Genomic DNA, 9,710 nt, shown 5'->3' with positions numbered 1-9,710 from the left:
AATCATTCAAAATTTGAAACACGTGTAGTTGTAGGCTCTTAATTAGATGAAATTTGGAAGAACACATCAACTTTGAGGGGAAATTTACCTGAATAAAATAAGACCCAGCACCAAAGGACAATCACAATGTATTAAGCAAAGGTAAGTACAGTACCAGACCCTTTGGCAAAAGCCCAGCACCCCTGTGAATGATTTGCACAAAAATCAAAGTTGCCGCTTCGTGGCTAAAAAGTCAAAATGGTGGCTGTGCAAGTAGAGGTGTATCTCCTAAACAAAAGCACGGATGAAGCTCATTCTTGGTAATAGCAAGGAGAAGAGTTGGTTCTATCTGTATGTGGCAACATAAGAAGAACAGCTCTTGTAAATCAAGGATTTTAGGCCGCCTGATTTTAACCAACTTCACGGCACTTTTTTGATAGCTATATTGGCTCTATTAGGACTGAAACTAGCAGGACATGGAGACTAAACCTTTCTAAGTCTATGGAAAGACTGTAGAGGTTCCAAGTATTCTGTGAATGATTTGCACAAAAATCAAAGTCAAACAATTTTTATTAAACAAACATTTTTCACAACAACATAATCTTTGCTTATACTTAGTGCATGAAAACCAAACTTGTTTCTTTATAACAAGCAACTTCTCCTCTCTTAATGGTGCCAGTTACAGCACTGTTCAATTAACTATGTGAGAGAAATAAGTAAAATAATGTGGCTAACAATTCTGACATGGTGGAAACCACACAATTTCCTACACTTCCGGTGTTTAGAGAAGTGTACCTTCTGAGTGTAGACTGACTGCTCAGTTCGTAATCACAAACATCATGAATACGACTTAATCACTGACAGTTATACTAAACACTGTCAAAAGTTAAGAGAATGTCTATCACCAGTTGAGGGAAAGAAGGAAGCACTCAAGAAGGTCCTGTCTGCTCTAGCAGAGAGAGAGGGTGAGATCAGAGAGAGAGGAGAAGGAGTCTTAGAAGAAATACACGAAATGGTAGAGGAAATGATGAATGTTCTTCGTCAGTCAGAGAGGAAACTGACTGAGCAGGCAAAGAGGGTCACTGATGATAAACTAAAGGTGCTGTCAGAGCAAATGAAATCAGCAGAAATGAGTTTGAGTGTTCTGGAGGAAGTTGAGGATTATGTGGAACAGAGTCTGAAGACAGGCAGTTCTCAACAAGTTCTGAGGTGTAAGAAACAGATGATGGAGCGTATGAGTGAAGTTACTGGAGGGATCAATGTGGAGGAGTTACATCCAAAGGAAAAAGGTAACTTTGTATTGAGTAAAGATATCAAATCACTACATCACATTGGAGATATTATTTCAGGAACTACTGCACTACAGCAGTGTAGAGTGAAGAAGATTGATCGTATTATTAGCAAAGCAGCTTTGTTTTCACTATCAATGGAGGCACCAGATTCATGTGTTTTGTGTGTTCCCCTCACTTATCTGAGGTGTAGTCTAGTACCAATTGGTAAAGGCCATAAACCCATTGACACTACAGTCACTACGACCAGCACTGATCCTGGAGTGTATAGAATACAGTGTAACCCTTCAGCACGTGGTACTCATACAGTAAAAGTACAAGTATATGATGTACACCTTGAGGATACCTCACTAGTCATCCCTTTCAATCCTTACCTTGATAACATCACTCCAGTACGTACTATAACTGAGCTTAAGCGTCCCTGTGGAGTTGCTGTAAATGATGATAATCATGTTATAATAACTGAGAATGGTGGTGACTGTGTAACAATACTGGATAGAGAAGGAAAGAAAGTGAAATCATTAGGAGGGGAGGGAGGAAGTGGTAATGTCAAGTTTTCTAAACCTCGTGGTGTAGCCATTACTCCAGACAAATTCATTCTTGTATCTGATAATCACAGGATCCAGAAGATAAGCATGGATGGATACCTTAAAGTATCAATTGGTAAGGATGGCAGTGGAGGACTACAATTCAATTGTCCTCATGGTATAGCCATTTCTCCTATAACAGGACAGGTTTATATTGCTGATAAGGGTAATCATCGTATACAAGTCTTGAATCCTGATCTAACCTTCTCTCACTCATTTGGTAGTGAAGGATCAGCTAATGGACAGTTTCAGTCTCCACATGGCATTGCTATTGACAGTCAAGGATTAGTGTATGTTGCTGATACTAAAAGTCATTGTATTCAGAAGTTCTCTCCAGATGGAAAGTTTGTGGGTCAGTTTGTTACTAAAGGATCTGATTCTGGACAGCTTAGTTACCCAGTAGGTATAACAATAGACACTGCAGCTACTGGTCTAGTGTATGTTAGTGAAGCTGGCAATCATCGTATATCAGTCTTCACTAGTGATGGTGTGTTTGTTAGTAAGTTTGGAAGTAAAGGCAGTAATATTGATCAGTTTAATCATCCTATTGGATTAGCATTTAATAAAGATGGATTATTGTATGTTTGTGATGGTAGTAATAAACAACTTGTTGTTTATTAGAATGATTATCGTTTTTTTATATTCTAATCTTATTTTATAACTATTGATAAATTGTGAAAGCAAGAAATACTGACTGATCAGCTACTAATAAGAAGTTGTAGTATAAAAATGGATGCAATATCCAAAGTTGTTGAAAATTGTTTGTGGTAGAATATTACTGATAATAAAAAATAATACTGTTGTTTTACTTCAGATAAATTTTCATTATAAAAAGGATTAGAGTAGGTGTACCAGTTATGAGACACGTACACTGTAAGATTAAAAATTAACTTGTACATTAATTTTACAAATCATTTTACATGTACAGATTCATCTTGCTTGTGGAGAGCTTGTTTGGAAGGCAGAGGACATGTCTGATTAAGAGGATAAAGGTTCATTAGCTCCTCTTGCTCTACCCAATCACCTCTCAAATATGAATATAATACAAACCGTCTCATACTACCAGAATCTATTCTGCAGACATTTGTTCTGTTTACTTGTATTTCAGTTCTGCATAAGCTGCCATTTTGAGGAACAACTACATGTTTGTATATACATGTAGCTTTATGAATGATACTTACATTTACATTTATTAATAGGCTGAGAGGAAGCTCTCCACAGGTGATGTTCCTCCAGTATTAAGAACTGATGATCAGTTAATGAGTGAAGATGAGGTCAAAGAGATAAAGACAGGACTGATTGCTATGAAGACAGCAGCTGTACTGGACATATTCAGGAGGTAATATTTTTGGACAAAATTGTAATAACTTGAATAATATTTGTCTGAATTGGCGCAAACTTTCTACACAGCATAAGTACATTGATGTGCATCAGAAAATGTAATAAAAATTTGGGGCAATTTTTGAGCCATTTTTAAAGAAAAACCATGGGCTATTATAGCCTTGGTATATTTTGAAAATTGGTTGTTTTAAAATAATGCTCATAACTCAAATAATATTTGTCGGAATCTACACACAGCATAAGTACATTGATATGTATCAAAAATTTAATAAAAATTTGGGGTGATTTTGGAGCCATTTTTGGAAAAAACCATGAGCCATCATGACCAAAATGTAAATCATTACATTATATTACATGCCTTTGCTAAAATTTACTATTTTAAAAAATGGCTGTAATTTGAAAAATTTATGCTAGAATCAGCTTAATGTTAGACTTTATGTTTATCAATAATTTATCATTAATCATTTCTTATTTATTATAGGCTGTGGACCTGAACTATCGTCTCATTCATATTACTCAGACTCTGTTTAGGAACTAAGGACTGTAACACTATCAGATTGATTTATTACCATTTCTTGATTGTTGACTTGTTTGTACATACACTTAGATGTATGCCCGAAGTGTGTTTGATATTATTAATTTTATTTTTATTGTTCATGGATGAATCTCATTTCTGTTGGCACCTGCTTCTGCATTGATGGCTCCCGCAATAATTATAATCGAAATTCATAATCAATGATGAATAAAGAAGAAATTGCGAATTGAAAAAAAATAATAATACTAAAATAATTATAAACAAAATTGTAATAGAACAATAACGATACTATCAAAGTAATTCTTCACAGCTTCATAATAATCTTCTTAAGGTACATACAGCTTCAAACAACAACCTAAAGCAATGACAGCATCAATAAATAAAATGCAGTAATACAATACTTAATGTAATCTTCATTAACAGAGAATTGTACATACCCTCTTAGTGTCATTAACCTACCAATGGAATGTAATTCATCATACATAGTACCTGTTAGTATCTATTCTTCTTGTATGTAGTGCTCTTAGCATCACTAGCAGTAGTAACCACTAGTGATCCCAGGCAGCGCCACGTGGAGGCGACACTACATTGCTGCCCAACCTGTATAATGATAGTTAACAATATAATATTGACCAACTGAATGGGCTTTAAGAGGAACTTGGTGCTAAAACTTTAACAAAAGAGAAAGGTTAATACATGACACTATTGATACTGTACTGTGAGATCTTTGCCTTTCAAACAGTGCCTTTTAAAATATCTGAACAAAAAAGAGTAATACATACAGTGCGTCATGGAACAATACTTCAATTTTAATGCTTTGTCTTTCAGAAATGACTCCATAATTTTAAAATACCTTAACAAAAAGGTTAACAAATATAGTGTGTATTGGAATGATACTTAATTTTGATCCTTCACAATGACAATGTTGACACAAAACTTGATATTCTTTACATTGCATGTCATTGTTCAGCTAATGACAGTATCTAGTAAGAAATATAAAGAACAATATCATAAATATTGATACTTAACTCTTTCAAATTTGATGCTCTCATTATTAGTCTTTAAAACAGTAGCTGAAGTGTTGAGAAAGAACTTGTAAAATAAGTATTGTACATGTACATGTTTAGAAAATACCGTCTTGAACAGTGAGACATCCCACACAGACAATGTGGACAGGAGCTTGTTGACCAGTTGATGCTACTAAACTGCTAGTGTTTCCTACACCATTAACCTTCAATATCTTACTATAACCTGTACCAGTACATTACTACCTACAACTTATAACTATTGTTGAAAATATGAACACTGTAACCTTTAGTTTGGTATAAAGTGGATCATTGGGTTTGTTGGTTGATGTTGCAATTGTCACCAATGTACTGGTGTCTAACCCATTCATCATATCCACACTACAGCTAATAAAGACTACTTATAACCTATGATATGACCCTTTACTACAATACCATATAAACCATACAAGTGGGTATGTTCCTATCTTCATTAACCGTTATAACTTGTGACTATGCATGAACATGACACCATAAAACCATAACCTATGCCATATTAACCTTATACTGCTATACAAGTACATTCGTATACCATATACCATTACCTATACGTACAACTTATAACATATGATCCTTAATCTGACAATAATACTTACCCCATACATTGTATTAACCTTATCCTAACACCATACCATTACCTGTGTACAACCATTAATGATACCTATATCACATTAACTTTATTGCTATACCAGTGGATATGTTCCTATCCTTCATTACCAAACATTAACTTATTAACCTATGAACCTCAATAATGACACAATGATACCTATACCATATTAACCTTGCTATACAAGTACATTCTTATACCATTACTAATATGTACAACTCATAACATTATTGTTATAACTGATAATGTTAATGTATGCTTATTTATAATTATTTTCCTAGGGATGTATTGTATTGTTATTATTATCATTTTTCCTAATTATTATTTCTGTACTTATTTTCATTTCTTATGTAGGTTATATAATGTATGCATTGTTGATTAAGATTCCTTTCTAGTGTTATGTAATATTATGCAATGTGTGTCAGTGATGTATTATGATGCAATTGATTTCTGTGTATTTAAGTGTGTGCATTCTTCAGTTTTAAGAAGAAGTTTTTAACTTATTGATAAATTCATTCGTTGATTCCCGCGAGACCTCTCTTTACCTTTCCTTCTCGGTCACTACAATTATGATCCTTAATATGACACAATACCAACACCATACCTTGCATTAATCCTGCTATACCAGTATATTGTCTTAATACCATACCATTACTTGTGTACAACCATTAATGTTACCTACAACATCATAATATTAACCTTGCTATATGGATATGTTCCTATATTTCACTACCATACATTAACTTATTAACCTATGAACCTTGATAATGACACAATGATACCTATACCATATTAACCTTGCTACACAAATACATTCCTATCTTAATACCATATCATTATACATGTATCTACAATGTATGACCACACAATGTAAGACAACTTGTCTTAATACTTTATGTAACTGTACCATTAACTGATAACCTACTACTACCTCTGCATGTCATCCTTGTCTATATATTGTAACCTCTACAACATTAACATCATAGGGGTTGTCCTAATTGATACACAATCTAACACAATGTGCATATTATAGTACTGATAATACAGAATAATAATAATTATGAAATTAATCGTGCTGGCTATAAAATAACAATACACACTCGCAGCAAAATGCATTGCAAAACTAAAATTTCGCTAATATCGTGTCAACTTTAACGCGTTATTTGCATCAAAACGTTAGATCATGCGCATGCAATTTTGATGCTACGTCAATAATAAACCTACAATGAGAGTTACTGACTTATTTTGAAAGCTGGGGCAAACACTCAACAATTGATCATAAGTCAAAGCCACGGGATCGAGAAAGAGATCAGAATGAGAATTAGGAAGCTAGTGCCCAGGACCGTCAGGCTACCTGCATCACAAACCTCACCAATCTACCCACTGTGACCCGGCTTAGACCAACTGTATAGTTTTTGCCTGGTTTTAGGTAGTTAAAGGATCGAGACATAAAAAGAAAAAGTCTGATGCTTTCTTCTGGTTAGAGTCCATATCACACAAAAAGGAAAAAGAGAGAAAGAGAAGAAGAGAGGGCTCTAGCATGAGATACGGGGAGCCACTATCGGACCCAAAAGGGGGACTCCTCGCCCACACTCCTGGGCAGAACCCTCCCCTCTTCGCTGACCCTCCCCTTCCCTCTCATATGATCGGGACTAAAAGCAGGTCACTGTAAAAAAGGGTAGTTCAACCCATACAATGAAAAAAGATGCTCATGTCTTCATTAAATCCAAAACAGCTACGATATGTTTTCCTCTCCTCCTCTGGTATGTCTATCAGTTCCTCTCCTTCCTCCTCTGAGACAGATGAAGAAGATCCAATTGTAAACTGTAGATTAGTGCTGGATCCTTGAGCCTCAATGCTATGATAAGAGTGGTAAGTCTTGTGTCCCCAGTATATGACAGCCTCCTTGTGTCTTTTCCAAAGAATCGTTAGTAAATTATATGGAATGGTGACAAGCGGGCCCTCAATAAATAGATGATGCGGTTGAAAATACCAAAATAGATTAAAGTCTTCCTTCAAGTAGGTGGACTGATCCAATGATGACAAACTGTCCAGAGAAAGCAAGACTGGAGACCAGGAGACATTATGATCTTACGCTACGTGAGGACACGTGTATCAATACAATACATATAATACATACATGTACATGTACATCAGCATATCAATAATAATAATATGAACATGAATGGGAGAATATTTGTTACATGAGGACACATTTGAACACATGTACATGCAGACACTAACATGTTAAAAACAGTAAAGTAACATTAAGGGACTCTGTCCACTAGTCATGGGCACAAGTACATACATACAGAATCAGTTAGGGACAACCAATATTAGTATATACAAACACACCAATAATAGCTAAACTTAGAAACAGTTTACCGTCATGTTTAGGACCATTATAAAATCAAACAATATATATCCATGTGTAATAAAACAGGAATTTACATGTACATACATTAATTTTGGTTACACATTAAATACATTGTTTGTATAACCTAATTCTATCACCTACATTATAACCAGTGACCCTTAATACAGTACCATTAACATAATAATGAATTGAGTCCTATCTCCTACCATATTGATCGTAACAGAATCAGTAAGGGATTCCCCAATAACAATATCATACACACAGCTACAGCTACAGGCAATAATGATAATGAAAAGATATTAGCTACAGGCAGTCCCAACTAGCATTACAATAATGCAATAACAACTTGCTCTATAATCTTCTCAATACCTCTGCCCCAAAGCTATTAGACTCCAACACACAAAAGGACCTCTCCAATGATTCAATTGAATGTGGAAAAAGACATCAAAGGCCTCACAAAAACCAAGGACTTCACAAGGACTTGACACGTACCCACTACCTTTATACAGCTCCTAAAAATAAAATAACGTACGAAAACAAGCTAGCAATATACTTTCCTAAATACACTCCCTCCCTCCCTCCCTCCCTTCCCTCTCTCAATAACTTACATATTTAGTTACACTGCAGCTGTTCATCAGCTGATTCAGCTCCTCCTTAAAAATCAAATAAAGCAAAAACAAGTTAACACGTTAATCTCCAGAATGCACTCCCTCCCTCTCTCTCTCCTTTCTCAATAACATACATGATTTAGTTATACACAGCTGTTCATCAGCTCCTCCTAAATCAAATAAAGCAAAAACAAGTTAACACATTAATCTCCAGAATACACTCCCTCCCTCTCTCTCTCTCATCCTCTCAATAACTTACATGATTTAGTTATACTGCTGTTCATCAGCTCCTCCTCTCTCTCTCTCTCCTCCCTCTCTCTAAGATGCTCTTATCTTCAGGCTTTCCTCTTTGAATCTCCCACTAGCTGTCTCTCTCCCCCTCCCTCTTTCTCCCTCTTCATGTCCCCCTCTCTCCATGTCCCCCTCACTCTCTAAGATGCTCTTGTCTTCATGCAGGCTTTGTTCTTAGAATCTATGCTACCAGCTGTCTCTGCCCCCCTCCCTCTCCCTTAAAGGCTAATGTCTTCAATTATAGGCCCATGCAAGAGCTATAGCTAGAGGAAGTAAGCAACAATATAATTATATTGAAGTACATGTACTATACTTTTAATTAATTAAGTGTACATGTACTATTATTAGTTAATTACATGTACTTATTATTTAATTATAGTATTTAATTACATGTACTATTATTAGTTAATTACATGTACTTATTATTTAATTATAGTATTTAATTACATGTACTATTATTAATTATGAGTACAAGTACTAACTATTTAAGAGGAAAGGTAGCATTGGAGTGTTAGAAATAAGAGGGGAATTAAGAAAAGAGGAATAAAGAAAAGATAGAAAAGGAGGAGGAGAAGGGAGAAGAATAGTCCAGGAGCAATGCTCCATTTAGTTGATTAAGTAGCTCCTTCTCTTGTAAGCGGATAAAGAACTGATGTTAGAGCAGGTCAACTGGAGAATGGAGAATTACTCGAGGAAATGATCAAAGAATGTTGTAGTGTAGAGTTGGTGAAGTAGACAGGTTGTAGAGCTACTGAATCAGTTATTAGATGAAGAATCGGTTGATTGAAGAGTGTTGTAGTGTAGAGCTGGTGATTCCTAAGTAGACAGGTTGTATAGTTACTGGATGGTACAGCTAGTGTTGTTCTTGTAGAAGTAGTCCTAATGTTCTTGATGAGCTCTCATGACAAGGACATGAAGAATTATCCCAAGATGATGAACGATACCTCCATAAAAAGATCATTACACGCTTGAAAATACCAAGAGAAGTTGAAGTCTTCTGCCAAGCTTCCCCTTCCTCTCTCTCTCCCTCTC

At 35.4% G+C, this 9,710-nt stretch overlaps 1 long non-coding RNA gene across 1 annotated transcript; it reads right to left on the bottom strand.

Moving 5' to 3' along the window:
• Positions 1 to 3,913: 3,913 nt before the first annotated feature.
• On the bottom strand, positions 3,914 to 4,327 carry LOC109586458 (uncharacterized). The gene is made up of 2 exons (XR_002187037.1): positions 4,133 to 4,327; positions 3,914 to 4,086 (listed from the first exon to the last, which is right to left on the bottom strand). It is a non-coding gene; the product is annotated as an uncharacterized LOC109586458 (long non-coding RNA).
• Between the last annotated feature and the right edge of the window lie 5,383 nt (positions 4,328 to 9,710).

The sequence above is a fragment of the Amphimedon queenslandica genome, unplaced genomic scaffold, assembly GCF_000090795.2.
Source record: "Amphimedon queenslandica unplaced genomic scaffold, v1.1 AMPQUscaffold_12867, whole genome shotgun sequence".
Classification (NCBI taxonomy): Eukaryota; Metazoa; Porifera; class Demospongiae; order Haplosclerida; family Niphatidae; genus Amphimedon; species Amphimedon queenslandica.
This window is presented reverse-complemented; position numbering and strand designations above follow the sequence as displayed.